The 17302-nt window shown below is 43.5% G+C and overlaps 1 protein-coding gene across 1 annotated transcript in view; it reads left to right on the forward strand.

Annotated features, from left to right (window-relative positions):
* LOC137538462 (baculoviral IAP repeat-containing protein 1e-like) overlaps positions 1–17302 on the forward strand; it is an 86111-nt gene that overhangs the window by 50859 nt on the left and 17950 nt on the right. The gene's annotated exons all lie outside the window — the stretch shown is intronic.

Here is a 17302-nt window from a genome sequence, read left to right on the forward strand (position 1 = left end):
GCGTCAGACGTTACGTCATCATCATGTCATCGCCGCGTGATGACACCTGATAAACTGTAGCAGTACTGCGGGCTGTCAATGCTTGGTGCCCATGGAGGAGTCGGCTTTCTGGACTCTCTTCACCTGTGTGTTTTCCTGGTCCCTGCTTCCTCCTGGATGATCGGCCGGTCACTAGTAAGTAGGCAGTAGAGATGGCCCAAACGGTTCGCCGGCGAACGGTTCCAGGCAAACTTTGGGTGGTTCGCCTTCGTCGGCGAAGGCAAACTTTCCCGGAAGTTCGGTTCGCCCCCATAATGTTCCATTAGGGTCAACTTTGACCCTCTACATTACAGTCAGCAGGCACATTGTAGCCAATCAGGCTACACTCACTCCTGGAGCCACTCCCCCCGTATATAAGGCAGGGAGCGCCGGCCATTACACTCACTCGTGTGCCTGCAGTAATTAGAGAAGGGCAAGCTGCTGCAGGCTGTCTCTCATAGGGAAAGATTAGTTAGGCTCTTGGCTTGTTAGCTTGCTCCTGGCTGATTTTTATTGCTAAAATAGCACCCCACAACAGCTCTTTTGAGAGCTAATTTTGTTATTGTGATCTATTTTTTTTCTGTGTGTCCCACTGATCTAACTGACACTTGTGTTGCATAGACAGCTTTTGTAATTCATACTGTGTGTGTGTCACTGCCCGGCCCAGCACATTCAGTGACTACCTGTGTGTGTGATAGGCAGCTGCACATTGTAATACCCATTACTGCACTTGTGTTGCATAGACAGCTTATGTAATTCATACTGTGTGTGTGCCACTGCCAAGCCCAGCACATTCAGTGACTACCTGTGTGTGTGGCAGCTGCACATTGTAATACCCATTACTGCATATACCTAGCTGTTGTGCTGAGTGAACCCACCTCATCACTGCATATACCTAGCTGTTTTGTTCAGTGAACCCACCTCGTCACTCGTATACCTAGCTGTTGTGTCGAGTGAACCCACCTCATCACTGCATATACTTACCTACCTTTTGTGTTCAGTGAACCCACCTCATCACTGCATATACCTAGCTGTTGTGGCAAGTGGTGTCATCATTGTCCGCCATAACAGATTCTTGTTAAAAGATTTAAAGTTAATTCATTTCAAATACAGTAGGGCCTCAAAAGTCCTCCTCCTGTATTGTTATTTTTGGTCACTACCTCGGGACGTGCATGCCATGCCTGCTGCCTTCCTTGGAAGTGTGTGGTGGTAGCCGTTTCTTAGGCTCCAACTCCGGACCAGAATAGAACCAGGATTCCCCAGCCATTACATGTGGTCACTCACAATGGCAGACTTGCCCTCCATAAAAGATTCTCGACTCCTTGAGGAGGAGACCAACCTGGTGAATCGCAGTGAAGGCACCATCAGACTTGCCCTCCATAACAGATTACCTAGCTGTTGTGTCGAGTGAACCCACCTCATCACTGCATATACTTACCTACCTTTTGTGTTCAGTGAACCCACCTCATCACTGCATATACCTAGCTGTTGTGGCAAGTGGTGTAATCATTGTCCGCCATAACAGATTCTCATTAAAGGATTTAAAGTTAATTCATTTCAAATACAGCAGGGCCTTGAAAGTCCTCCTCCTGTATTGTTATTTTTGGTCACTACCTCGCAACGTGCATGCCTGCCTGCTGCCTTCCTTGGATGTGTGGTGGTAGCCATTTCTTAGGCTCCAACTCCGGACCGGAATAGAACCAGGATTCCCCGGCCATTACCCGTGGTCACAATGGCAGACTTGCCCTCAATAATAGATTCTTGTTGCAGGTACTGAACTGCAAGCAGAAAATGTAATGTAAAAAAAAATAGATGTAAGCTTTAACAATGGTAGAGAAAGAACCATGGAAAGTTAATAAGGCAGTCAGACATTACCTAACCTGACATCACTGAGTGAGGAAGAGCAATCTCACCATGGTGTGCAGTAGTCCAGCACGGCCGTCACTACACAAACAGCTGTTTGCGGTGCGTTACACAGTGAGTTTGTTGTTTCAGTGTGAAGCAGTACACTAATTACACTACCTGATTGATGTATACACATGCAAGATGTTTTAAAGCACTTTAGGCCTGAAATTTAGCATTCAATGTGATTTCTGCCCATAAAACGCTGCTTTGCGTCACATCCAGATTTTTCCCCCGGGACTTTTGGCATGTATCCCACTCATCCATGCCCCCCTCCAGGTGTTAGACCCCCTGAAACATCTTTTCCATCACTCTTCTGGTCAGCATAAGTGTTTCTAGTTTTCCAAGTTCGCCTCCCCATTGAAGTCTATTGCGGTTTGCGAAAGTTCGCGTGAACCGAACCTTCCGCGGAAGTTCGCGAACCGAAAATCGGAGGTTCCGGCCATCTCTAGTTACTACTTGTGACCTGTGGCTGTGTGACTGTCCCTAAGTGTAAGGGTTCGTGAGTCCACGAGGGTGGGGAGGGGATCAACATTTTTACACCCTTGCCCTGGGTGCAATTTAGCCTAGAAACTGCCCTGCAGCAAGTGTTTATGATGCTGAAACCAGGATAATTAACATTAAACTGGGTAACCTGTGTGTAATATATTACATTCAACTATATGTTGTTGTAGTGCATTTTTCATGGAAATTAAATTATGAGAAATCGTTTATTTAAAATGACATTTCAAAGCATGTGATTTTTGCGATATAAAAAAGCCCCAAAGGTTAAACTGCAAGCAACCTGCTGCTCCCTGCTTCTTTTCCTCTCTGCCTCCAGTAGTCTATTGGTTCACCTTCCTGGCAGTAATTTCATGGCTGGGCAAGGCAGAATACAGGGCTCTTTCATACTAGGACCTGTTCCGTCCGTTTTGATGGAATGCAGCTAGGATGCGGTAGGAAGGTAACATGAAAGTCTATTGACTTTCATATTATTGTTCACATTAAACAAAGCATTCCAGAGTGTTACCAGGCCCGGATTTCTGCAAAGGCCACAGAGGCCACGGCCTAGGGCGATAAAATCAGATAAGATCAGAAGGGCGGCATGACTTGGAGAGAGAAGAGGTCATATGTCAAAGTAAATCATCTCCTCTGTTCCCGCAGCGCAGCCAGCCAGCGCCCTGCTCTGCACTAATAGAGGAATTTCAGAGTTCCCCAATCCCTGCACCTCTTACTACCTGATGTGTTATAACAATCAGGATCAATCATAACTGTCACCTGATGATCCAATTATTTATATGGATCGACATACAGTACAAGTGGATGTGAGAAATACCAGGGATTTACATTACAAAGAAGATAAAACTAAGTTCCGCTGAGTTCTAATGCAGGCATTCACAAACATTTCTGCTAGTTTCTTCGCCTTCTCTTTTAGAGCTGTGACACTGTCTGACCCCAGCAGTTGTAAATTACACTTTCTTATCTAGGCCTAACTTATTGCTTTCTTTTCTTCTTAGCCAGTGATCTGGTCTCTGCTTAAGTTAACTCTTTCCTGACTCATTTTCTGTCCTTCATCTCTGACCATCTATGAGAACTGCTGCAGCCTGGAATAAAAATGCTGTATGCTTCCCTTTCATTGCTAAACTGTCACTGTCACCTGAGCTGTTACTACCTCTATGCTAGTGTGTATGAATTGGCATCCTTCTGCTTTCCTGTAGCATTAGAGCATTGTACCATCTTAGCCATCAGCAAAAGCAGAGAGTTTTGAATCAGGATGATACCATTTATTGACTTAAAAGAAAAAGAGTAATCTTTCTGCTAATAAGCCTTCTTCAGACTTTGTTCCTGTATACTGTCTATATGTTAAAGCACACCGCCATATGTACATTCAGCATTCAAAAGAGATACGTAGATTTTTCGGCAAATATAAATAAATGTCATTCAGATGCTTTAAAGTGGAGCTGAACTCTTGCACAGGACAGAAGGAAACCATGCAGAGACATGCACCATGTGTGTATTTAGAGAGCCTTTCGAATTCTTCCACATCTGTGTCTAATCACAAATTTGATATCTTCCCTGTGTCACCTGGCTGCCACAGCATATAAGCTTATTTTAAAGCACAAGATGTTAATATATTTGCTTCCATGAAAGTAGGAATTAGACACACTGTCTATTTATTGCAGGATTTGTATCAGCTGTAACAAAGAAATGTTTTTTCTTTAAAGGTTATGTTGTTGAGTATCTTTTAGAGCAGAGAGGAAGTTCTGAGTTCAGGTCCACACTAATTACAACCAAACATCCAAAGTGGGTCTTGACAGGATGTTTGCTACTTACCTGTTCTCTGTTTTGTTTGGGCTTTTCTCCATTGCACTGCCCTGCCACCTGTTTGTGGCTCCAACTGCAGTCAGCCGCACAGAGGACAAAGAAGCAGTGCATGCTCTGGCCACTTGCTCTCCCTGTAATTTCCTGCTCCTGCCCAGATGTGCACAGCAACCAAGACCGGTACAGTGTTATACATTCTTGACGAGTACCGATCATACATCAGCGTAATTTCTCAAGTATGCATTCCCAGAACACTATCCTCTGTTGTGCACATTCGAGTAGGAGCGCAAATTTCCATCGTGAGAGGACAGAGCATCCACTGATTCTTTGTTCAATGAGGGGCACAGCAGCACAACTGAAATGAGCCCATTCAAACCAGTGATCGCTAGTCAGATAGTTGGACAGAATGTTTTTTGGTGGTGGTGGTGGCTGGGGGGGGGGTTGGGGGGCGCTTGGTGACAGCAGGCCTAGGGCACTGGTAAGTACAAATCCGGCCCTGAGCGTTACGTTGTAACGCCTCTGGGGGCTTTTTAAATCGTAGGACACAACTGTTTTCCCGTCAGGGGAATTAGAACTAGAGCCGCTGATATGCGTCAAACCACAACTTCCCGACATCATGCCGTAGGTCATAAAGCATGCACACAATCGGGTTTGTGCATGGGTTAGCTAGTGTGAAAGAGCAATCAATTCTTGTTGAAGCCAAGCGTTTTTAGCAGCTGTCAGCTAATGGATAGGCCCTGTGTTGGCTCTCTGTCACTAGAGGAATGTGTCTGCAATGGAGATTAGTTTACCCTGTCCACCCATTCCAGGATTTTTGCAACATAAATTGTAATGTTTTTTTTTTTTACAATTGCATTTCTTAGAAATGGAAATACGGTAAAGCCCCCATTATCCGGAACCAACAGGGATTGGCTGATTCCTGATAAGTGTAGTTTCTGGTTGCTTGAGAGTCAATGTTAAAAATAGGCCTAGCTAAAAAACAATACTAGACCCCACACTGTACCACTTACCATAAACTCTGTATGAATGTTAAAATAAAAGGACAGACTTAAATTAATGTAACAAATGTTTATTATTATATAAAGGAGTGTATGGGCCTGTTTCCACTAGCAAATGGGAGCCGAAGGGATGCAATGAGGCTACGCATTGCTTCGGCTCCCATTAATTTCACTTCTGCATCCCCCGATGAGGAAGTGAATAGGAGGAGACGGGACGCGGATGCAGCATGCTGCAGATTCTTGGATCGCTCCACACCGCTCCAGATAACCAGCACGCAATGGGAACTGTTCCTCTGCCGTGCATTGGTTTCAGTACAGCCATAGCCCTAAACATAGATTTATGAATTCTGCAAGGCCAGGAATTTTTTATGTGGATGCTTGAGACTTCTGGTTAACTGAGTTCTGGATAAGGAGAATGGGGGTTTTACGGTATAACTCTACATTCACTGGCCACTTTTTTAGGTACACTTTGCCAGGCTGGATGCCCTTTTCCGAAACTGCCTTAATTCCTCAATCCTCATGGCATAGAGTCAACGATGTGCTGGAAGCAATCCTGAGAGATTTAAGTCCATGTTTTAATGGTAGCATTGCACAGTTGCTTCAGATTTGTTGGCTCTTTCCCCATAATAAAAGCTATTTTCCCACATATATTTGACATTGTCTGTGTTTTGTGCATAGGATATTGCAGAAGTTACTTGTGTTGTCCCTAGATACCAGAATTAAAAACCACTTCCCAACCGCTGATACGCATATCTACACTCCTGAAAAATTGACTCAACAACCAGTGATGTAGTTATGTTTATTTGTTTATTTACATAACTGATAGCAGACACGCTCTTGTTTGTTTCTATCACCATCCCGCCGCATCCGTGATCGGTGAAGGGGAACATGTGTTCCCAAAGATGTTCACAGTGCCTGTACTAAATGAAATCCGGGATCAGCAAGATACCGGTGTTCATTCAAAAAAGTGAAAGTAAAAAACACATACACATAGCTTCCTGTGTACTGTTTACAGTACACAGGAAAAAGGTGTGGGAACATCTAGTGGTCAAAAATTAAAATACCCTCACAAACATGTTAATATATAAAGTATATTTTATATATACGGTATTTTTTTTTTTTAGTTGTTTAACCCTTTTACCCCTACCCCATTATAACCAAAATAAAACACTTGTAAACCACAAAAAAAGTTACATAATAAAAAAATTACACAAACAGTTACATAGTTATATGTACAGTGCTGCCCATAATTATTCATACCCCTGGCGAATTTTACTTTTATTCAACCAGCAAGTAATTTTTTGACAGACAATGACCTAGGTGTCTCCCAAAAGATAATAAGATGATGTACACGAGAAATTATTGTGGAAAAAAACATTTCTCAGCTTTTATTTACATTTGAGCAAAAAGTGTCCAGTCCAAAATTATTCATTTCCTTCTCAATAATCAATAGAAAAGCCTTTATTAGCTATTACAGCAATCAAACACTTCCTATAATTGCAGACCAGCTTTTTGCATGTCTCCACAGGTATTTTTACCCATTCATCTTTAGCAATGAGCTCCAAATCTTTCAGGTTAAAGGGTTTTCTTTTCATCACTCTGATCTTTAGCTCCCTCCACAGATTCACAATTGAATTCAAGTCAGGACTCTGGCTGGGCCACCCCAAAACATTAATATTGTTGTCTGCTAACCATTTCTTCACCACTTTTGCTGTGTGTTTTGGGTCATAGCCATGCTGAAATATCCATTGGTGGCCAATGTATTACTCTTTTTTCATGGTGCCGTTTACTGTTATTAGGTTTCCTGGTCCATAGGCTGAAAAAACAACCTCAAAGCTATTACGTTCCTACCACCATGTTCGACAGTGGGGATGGCGTTCTTTGTGTTGAAGGCTTCAGCTTTTTTACACCAAATGATGTGAAACAAAAATTATCAATTTTTGTTTCACAGAAGACCAGAAGTCTTCTTCTTTGTCCAGATGAGCATTTGCAAAGGCCAAGCGAGCTTTTTGTGTGCCTTCTCTGGAGAAGTGGTGTCCTTCTTGTTCTGCATTAGTGGAACCCAGTAGTGTGCAATGTCTGTTGAATTGTCTGCCTTGATACATTGCCTCCAGCAGAGCCCAAATTTATGAAAATTGTATACCTACCTACGGGTAATTTTCCTTTCCTAGTGTACTCCATGTAATCTTACTAATGGGCTTTGCCCATTAGTATGGTGACACGGAGTCACCAAGGAAATGGCCTTGTAGCCCTTTCTTGACTTGTGAGCAGCCACAATGGTCAGCTGCAGGTCCTCACTGAGCTTCTTTGTCTTAGCCATGATTGTCCACAAACCAACTGCAGAGAGCTGCTGTTTTTCACCTGTTGAATTGATTAAAACAGCTGTTACCAATTAATCGGGGTAATTAGGATGCTTTAGAACAGCTTGGACTATTTGCATTGTATAGAAGTTTGGATTTTCCCACAGACTGTGACAGTTTGTGAAGGGTATGAATAATTTTGGACTGGACACTTTTTGCTCAAATTTAAATACAAACTGAGATATTTTTTTTTCCACAATAATGCCTTTTGTACTTATTGTCTTTTGGGTGACACCTATGTCATTTCCCATCAAAAAATTACTTGCTGGTTGAATAAAAGTAACTTTAAGTCAAAATTTGTCAGGGGTATGAATAATTATGGGCAGCACTGTATGTCATGAGGGTATGTTACTGTTATTTTTTGCAATAAGGGCTGGTAATTATTGATATAATATAAAAAACCCAAAAAATAAAATATACACTTTTATTTCCAAATAAAATATTATCACCATGCATTGTACTAGGAACATCATTTACATTGTGTAATAACTGGGACAAATTGGCAGTTGGCAAATTATTTTTAAACTATAATGGCTGAAAACTGAGAAATAATAACTTTTTTCTTTATTTTCCTTTTTATTCCCTGTAAAATGCATCAACTATAAAATAATTCTTAAAAAAAAAGAACCACCCTAAGAAAGCCTAACTTGTGTAAAAAAATAATATATATATATATATATATATATATATATATATATATATATATATATATATATATATATATAGATCATCGTGGTGTGATAAGTAGCAATAAAGTTATTGGTAAATGAAAGGCAAGATCGTGATGTGAAAATTGCTTTGGTTTTTAAGGTGAAAAACCTGTGGTGGAGAAGTGGTTAAAGGGAACCTGAAGTAATAAAAAATATTTAAAATAATTAGCTGCAAATGAATATTACATACTAACCTCACCGTCAGTTCCTCTCAGAAGCTCACCATTTTCTTCTTACAGTGATCCCTTCCAGTTCTGACAATTTTGTCAGAACTGAAATATACCAGTTGCTGTCAGTTATATATCAGCAGCTGTGAGTTACAACTTAATGTGCAAGGTAATGTCCATGTTTCCCTATGGCTCAAGTGGGCAATATTACAGTTTAACAGTGTGCTTGACCAGGAAGCTGTTATGGGGTAATGGCCAATTTCAAAATGGAGGACGGAGAATTCGACTGAGCACAGTGGACAGATGGAACACAGGAGAGGAGAAATAGATTGAGGAGTAGACTACACAGGAGGGAAATATGACCTGTGTATGGTTATTTTGACTTTTTATTTTCAGTTCAGGTTCTCTTTAAAGTGTAACTGTCGGGCATAAAATCAAAAATCAATTCTCTATTTTTATCTGGTAAATAAGTAATGAGGGTGCTAACCAGGTAAAAATCCAAAAGTTAAAATCACTATTACTTTTCTTGTTGATAAATGATCATTCCCCAGTTTACCTGACTTTTATTTGGTACACACACAATTTGGTACACAAAAACGAAGTTGCATGGCATGCTGGGTTGTCCTTTTTTGCTTCTCTTCTTCCCCCTCAGTCTTAACTAATGCAGTCTGATTGGCTGAAGCGTCTTTCCCTCCTTTTTCCCCTCCCACACCTCTGTTCCTCCCTGATTGGCCATAATTTCTCATGCTGAGACAATGCACCACTTTCTATAGTGGAGGGCGGGCAATGCATACACAATCATGCAGAGGAGAGTAAGGGAGGAAATTACATCAGGATTGGCTTTAAAATAGCAACACATAAAATGGGAAATGCTAAGAAGGATTTTCTCTTTTTTTACTGTAGAAAAATCACTAAAATCAAACCATGGACAGTGCAATACATATGTTATGTAAGTAGAGAAACTATTTATCTACTTATATATGTGGTTTTTTTTCTGAGATAGTATGGCTGACAGCTCCTCTTTAATATGTTCCCAGATGCATAAACTGAGTAGCCATGGTCCCCTAGATATTAGAATTAAAGAGGAACTTCAGCCTAAACAAACATACTGTCATTAAGTTACATTAGTTATGTTAACAAAATAGATAGGTAATATAATCTCTTACCCACCCTGTTTTAAGAACAGACAAATGTTTGTGATTTCATGAGGGCAGCCATCTTTTTGGTTGAAAGGAGCTGACAGGAAGCATGAGACACAGTTTCAACTGTCCTGTGTCCTGATCACCCCTTCCAGTTGCTAGGCAATGAGAACAACATCAGCAATCCCATCATACTTTGCACAGTATCAGGGGAAAAATGCCCGGGCTGTTTTCTTTGATGGGGCTGAGCTTAGCTTCTGTACACCTAAAAATAAGGCTTTGGTAAGAAAAACAAAGTTCTGATGCTGTGAAACTGTTAAAGAAACACCAAGCCTTTTCAGTGCTGCTGAGTAGATTTTTAGTCTGGAGGTTCACTTTAAGTACCTCAGAATTTAAGTCGCTCAAAATGAAGTAGTCACATGCTTCCATACCTTCCATACCTCCAGATAAAATAATCAAGTAGTCACATCCCCCCAATAAAAAATATTAAGCATCCACAAAAATCATTAAGTAGTTACATACCTCCAGATAAAATAATTAAGTAGCCACTTGCCACAAGATAAACAAGTCCCCCCCCACCCCCTCCCCCCAGTATAGATAATGAGAGGTGTCCCTAAGTATAAGTATCCCCCCCCTCTTCCCCCCGTAAGAGGTGGTGGGCGGTATACCCCCAGTAAACGTAATGAGAGGTATCCCTCAATATAAATAGCTCCCCTAGTGAGAGGAATCCCCCAGTATGGTGGTGCAGCATGAGGGATGTGGGGGCAGCCATGACTGCACCCCTCTAGATACGCCATTGTTACACATCCATGTTCCATGATGCAAATCTCCCATTCCACCACATTCCAAAGCTGCTGTATTGCATTGAGATCTAGTGACTGGAGGCGATTGGAGTACAGAGAATTCACTATCATGCTCATCCACATACAATTAAAAAAAGAGTCCCAGCAGTGGAACTCAGGTTCCCAAATAAAGTGCAATAGTCTCATAATTTAAAATAAATGTCCTGACTAACTGACAATTCTGGCACCCTCAATAATATATGTATAAGCATAACAGCGTGTAGAAAATTACAAATGAATAGGACCATTTGTTTAAAGGGGTTCTTTCGCGAATGAGAAAAAAAAAACCAAGTGGTTTATGCATAACCTATTAAACATCCTTCTAAAATAGTGCAAAAAGTTTTTCAAAAAAATGAATGGTTTCCTCAATACTACATGTAATGTAATCAGTGTCGGATGACGGGTTGGGAGGCTAATCCATTTGATAGGGGTGTTTTTTTTTTTACTTGCATTTCACAAACCACACTCTTGCCTACCTAGTTTTCAGTTTTGTAAACCACTGCCATCAGGATTTGCAGTTAAAGCTGTTATAATAACTGCCGAGCTCAGGCTGAGCTCCTCGGCAAGTTATTTATTGTAGTTTCACAGACAGTACCCCTGCAGGAATAGCTCAAGCAGAAAGCCGAGCAGCGTTTCAGTGAGCACGTCATGTGTTTACTTTGTTGCCTGGCAACTTGACTCCAGCGTGTGTGCAGATAAGTTTCTATCCTCTGCAAGCGAGTCATCTTATCAGCTGCTGACAAACTCCAGCGTCTCTGCAGGAGTAATGTGTCTTCAGAGTGTGCCCCACTTATCTTTTAGATCATTGTTACACAGTCCTGCCAGGAGAAGATTTTTAGAGGCTTGTTTCTATTCTATCTGTTCTAGTAATAGTGACCTGACAAGGTAAATTTTATGATATATATATTTAAAGTTTATGTAAATTGCAATACATTTTTAAATGTGTGTGTGTGTGTGTGTGTGTGTGTGTGTGTGTGTGTGTGTGTGTGTGTGTGTGTGTGTGTGTGTGTGTGTGTGTGTGTGTGTGTGTGTGTGTGTGTGTGTGTTCGGAAAATAGGTTGTCGTGAACGTGTGCATGCACTTGAGTATTGCAAGAGGGTGTGTTGAATGGGAGGGTGCGTAAGGCACGCTTTGGGGGGGGGGGGGGGGGGGTTACTGGTGTGGGATGATGTGTATGCTAAAGCCTAGCACCTGTTTATTAAAGGAAACATCAAGCAAAAATAACTCCCCATGATATACTTACCAGGGGCTTCCTCCAGCCCCTTGAAGCTGACATGTCCCACGCCGCATCTCCGATCGCAGCTACCAGGCCGAACGGGAGGTCATCCTTACTGCGCCTGTGTTAAAGGGAACCAGAGAGGATGCAATATACATACCTGGGGCTTCCTCCAGCCCCATACGCACGGATCGCTCCCACGTCGCACTCCTCCGCTGCCTGCATCAGCCGCCACCGGGTCCCGTCATTGCCGCGAGTCGGCAAGTCGGCCGGCGGACGCGGCCAATTCTCCGCATCACAGGGTGCTCTCCCCATACAGATACGCATGTGGCTGTTAACTGCGCAGCCGCATGCGTACATGTATGGAGGGAGCCCCTGTGATGCGGACAATTGGCCGCGTCCGCCGGAAGTGACGGGTCCGGTACCGGCGGATCCAGGAAGCTGAGGATGGCGGCGTGGGAGCGATTCAGACTTATGGGGCTGGAAGAAGCCCCCGGTATGTATAAAATCTGTTTCTTTTTTCACCCCCCGTTCCTCTCTGGTTCCCTTTAAGCACTGCTGTCAATCAAGTCCATGTTGTATGCAGCGTACTGCACAGGCACAGAACTACTGCACCTACGCAGTACACTGTGGACAACGTGGACTTGACTGACAGCGGAGCTCACGCAGGTGCAGTAGAGGAGGTTGGCCTTTGCACATGGCAGTGGCAGCTGCGTTTGGAGATGCGGCGTGGGGCATGTCGGCTTCAAGGGGCTGGAGGAAGCCCCTGGTAAGTATATCATGGGGAGTTAATTTTGCTTGATGTTTCCTTTAATAAACAGGCACTAGGCTTTAGCATACACATCATCCCACACCAGTCCCCCCCCCTACCCCCAACCCCGCAAAGCGTGCCTTACGCACCCTCCCATTCAACACACCCTCTTGCAATACTCACATGCATGCACATGTTCGCGACAACCCACGTTCCGGCACATGTACATTCATATATACATAACTATATATAAATATATACATATTTATATATTTATGTGTATATATAGAACCATCTATTTAAAAATGTATTGCAATTTATATAAATTTAAAAAAATATATATAATTGACATAAAATTTACCTTGTCAGGTCACTATTACTAAAACAGAAACAAGCCTCTAAAAACCTTCTCCTTGCAGCTAAAAGCAGATGGCATGACGCACATGACTGTGTAACAATGAACTCTAGTTCTAAAACAAGATAAGGGGGGCACACTCAGGGGAGGACTGGGACCATTTGGCCTGGGGGGAAAACAAATCCTAGAGGCCTTTTCAGGTCATGGTAGCCCCATTTATGTACACACACACACACACTTTCTCATATAGGATACACAAGACTATTCTTTACCTCAAAAAATAATATTATGTGATTAGGCCACAGAGCTGGACTGTGAGGCAATATCCCTTTGGAAAACACTACGCTTTCACAGATTGGCAGGGGGGGGGGGGGGGGGGGGGGAGGGGGAGAGTGCTTGATATTAGTTACAGGGGGTGGGTAGGTTTTTGGTTTGGGTAGAAAATACAAAATGAAAGCACTAATAAGCATCACATTTTAGATTAATTTAGTTGCTTTTGAAGCATGCCCCCCCCCCCCCTCCCACAACCTCTTCTGCCAACTCCAGTTGTATCCAGGCGGTGACCCCCTCTCCTCCATTCTCTCTGTGTCTCCCTGCTCCTTCTCTGCTTGGAAGGATGATGTGGTGGCTGGCTGCGTGCAGCTAGGATCTTCCAGAGCTGGATTAACACCATACAGAGCAATGAATTTGGGCCTCACCACAGCCTCCCAGTTTATCGGTTAAAAGGGTGCTCAGACAAGTAAGAAGATTTCAGTCCAATGAGAAGTGGAAGCCCACAATTCATCATACTGCCGCAAAGGCAATCTGTCTTTTAACTCTAGGCGACATTACCAATACTGGAAAGCGATGTGGTCTCCTATACCAGAATTGAATAGACATTATACCACTAAATACAATATTTAAGTAGCCATTTGCCCTAAGAAAAAAAAATAGCCAGGTCATGTGTCTCCTTTATACAAAAATTAAGTAGCCATGTTCCTCCAGATACAACAGCTAGGTAGCCATGAGCCACCAGATAAAATATGAAAGTAGTCATGTGCCCCTGGATATCACTATTAGGTAACCAGATGTGCCTCCAGCCTCCCAGTTTGCAGTACTGGGTATCCTGTGGTTGCCCCAGATAGCAGTATTAGGAAGCCTTGAATGATCACCCTTACCAAATAATATTGGGTAGCTACTTCTGCCCCTGCCTAGATAAATTATCACAATCAATTGCAATTTTGCAAACCAATTTTCCAAACAGGTTTTTAAAACTACCGATATAGTGCGATTTTGCAGATTTCCTTCATGTGTAATCCCTCAGAAAATTCTGCATGCTGCAGTGGGATCAATGTCATAGGGTTTATAGTACATTGTACTAGAGCTTTGATGACCGCTGGCTAATTGCCAGTGATCAGCAACCTTCCCGTTAGAGTGAACTAGCTCTTACATTAATCTCACCCCTTCCTCTGCCTAACTCCCACCCCTCTCCTCTGCCTAACACTAACTCCCGCCCCTGTCATCTGCCTAATACTAAACCCCCCCCCCCCCCCCCCCCTTCTGTCTAAAGGTTTCCATTAACCCTCCTGGCGGTTTGTCAAAATCCGCCAGGGGGCAGCAAATACGTTTAAAAAAAAAAAAAATTTCATGTAGCGAGACGAGGTCTCGCTACATGATAGCCGCTGCTGAGCGGCATCCCCCCAGCCCCGGCGGCGATCGGAGATCAGGAGATCCCGTTCAAAGAATGGCCATGGCGACGGGGCGGGATGACGTCACCGACGTCCTCGACGTCGTGACGTCAAAGGGGACTCCGATCCACCCCACGGCGCTGCCTGGCACTGATTGGCCAGGCAGCGCACGGGGTCTAGGGGGGGGGGCGGCTGCGGCGACGCGTATAGCGGCGGCGATCGGGCACTGCACGCAGCTAGCAAAGTGCTGGCTGCGTGCAGCAAAAAAAAAAAATTATGCAAATCGGCCCAGCGGGGCCTGAGCGGTGCCTCCCGGCGGCATAGCCCGTGCTCAGCACGGGCTTACCGCCAGGGAGGTTAATGGTACCGTGTTTTCATCAGATGCGATCTTTCGATGCAATTTTTACAATCAAAAGTAATTGAAAGGTAATTATCAATTGTTCTCATGAACAGGTTGATTAGGGCATTTTCTCTCTTCCAATTCGATCATAAAATCCAACATTCGGATCGACAACATTTTCTGGTCTAATGGACGATAGAATCGTTTTACAATTTGATCTTAAAAACATCCAAGATCGCATCTGATGAAAAAAATTGTACCATTAATGGCCACCTTTACACTAATCTTCCCTCTCCTTTTCCCATCACTAACCTACCATCTCCTCTGCCTAATAGTTGCCTATAACTATCCAATCTGGTGGAAAATTGATTGTTTCTGATTGCTGCTATGCTTGATCATGCACACTAGCGAACAAAAACGCACTGGCCAATCTGATCAGAATAGTGGGATTGATATATTTTTCTGATCAATCCCATTAATCTGATCAGCCTGCACTGTTTTGTTCATTAGTGTGCACGGTCGATCATTTCTAATCGATTATAGTGATTATATAATTATAAAACTCCCCGATACATAAAATTGCACAGCATATACAATCCCCATAAACTACCAACAGGTACAGGCAATGTATGGTGGACGACGTGTACATTAAAATGTGCAGTAAATGCACAACGTTAATAAAAGTGTGACTCTCCCTTTAGTTAAGTACACACATGCAAGAATTTTCTCCCTTTGGAGATTGGGAAACAATCCTTCGGGCGTCAATTTGGGCATTGATGCTGTAAAGACACATCCTGAGCCTTGAGGCTAGCGATGTGTTTTGTTGCTATGGAGGGGGGCAGAAGGACAGTGTTTGTGAACGATTGAGTGGCTCCAATCAGTTGCTGGGGGGATGGGGGGATAGCATTGTGATTGGTAATGCTCGGGCATCAGCAATATCCATCATCAGCCTCTGTACACACATGATAATGGTTACTGCATGTGTGTGCGTAGCTTTACTGTGTGTCAAGCACATAGGACCTAACAGAGAGTGAGTGAGTAAGTGAGCGTATGTTTGTATAGAGTGTGTATATGTAGTGTGTTTGTAGAGTGTGTGTACACCTTACAAGCTGCCAGACACATCCCTGCTGTTTCTGGAAACCTGGCTGGAGAGTTTTAGGGCTGGTTCACATTAGCGTTTTTTTCCGCAATGTAAGCGGAACGTATACTGTACAAACAGATGGATGTGAATGGATCCAATGTTAACCTATGGATCCATTCACATCTGTCCATTGGTGCAGATACGTTCCGTACATTCCGGCCCCCAAAATTGCAGCAGGCCCTAATTTTCCAGACCATTCTGCCCTGCGGAACGTAGTCGGAAAAAAAATGCAGCAGCATTGCGGGCAATGGGAAACGGAAAGTTTCTTCACACTAGTGAAGAAGCGGACCGTTCCACGGGGGATGGGGGCATGTGCCGATGGGAACCTGAGCGACGGGAGGGTGCAGTAGCCGGGCGGGTGGGCTAGGGATTCTTTACACATACCTAGTCTTGCGCAGCAGCCGGTGGTAGAAGCTTCCGTCTTCTTCCGGGTCATGTGACTACATGACGCGTCATGTGACTAGTCACATGACGCGCTGTGTAATTATAGTGGAAGGAGAGGAACCCTCTACCGCCGGCTGCTGCTCAAGATAAGGTATGTATTTGCTCAGTGAAAACGGATCCGATCAATCATTGATCAGATCCGTTTTCACAATGTGAATGGCCACTCCGCGGGCCATCCGGATCCGGTGATGTGGACCCCGGATCCACTCACCAGATCCGGTTTGGCCCAAAATGCAAATGTGAACCGACCCTTACTGACTTCTGCCAACCACTGTGTAGCAGATAGCAAATCGCCTCCAGCCCTCTTCTCACACATTGCTTTATCTTCAGCAGCCCTCTCACTATTCCATCTTTATCAGAGGGGGAGTGGGATTGAGACAGGCCTGGCCAGAATAAGCACATGCCACTGCAGGCCCTCAAGTCTTCAGGTCAGGCAGAGACTGCATGCTGAGCTTTGTGTTATCTCTGCTGCAGGGAGATCACTATCTGTGCTGTGATCTCCTTACCATTCCATGCAGACATTGTGATTGCTCAAGTCACTGTAGCCAATACAGCAGTCACACAAGAGGAATCTGCAAGCACGCAAGGCCTGTAGAGGGAGCCTGAAAGTCTGATCAATTGCAGCCAGCCAATAGCGAAAGAGCCCTGACTCATGAGTAGCAACAGCCACGATACTCTTTGCTGGGTCCTGTGTCTGTGAAACTACAATAAATAACTGCCGAGGAGCTCAGCCTGAGGTCGGCAGTTATTATAACAGCTTTAACTGCAACTCCTAATGGCAGTGGTTTACACAACAGAAAACTAGCTAGGCAGGAGTTCTGTTTGAGAAATGCAAGTAAAAAAAACCACCCCTATCAAATGGATTAGCTTCCCAGCCCGTCATCGGTCACTATTTACATTACATGTTGTATTGAGGAAACCATTCATTTTTTTGAAAAAGTTTTTACACTA

Source organism: Hyperolius riggenbachi, chromosome 1 (assembly GCF_040937935.1).
Source record: "Hyperolius riggenbachi isolate aHypRig1 chromosome 1, aHypRig1.pri, whole genome shotgun sequence".
NCBI classification, from domain to species: Eukaryota; Metazoa; Chordata; class Amphibia; order Anura; family Hyperoliidae; genus Hyperolius; species Hyperolius riggenbachi.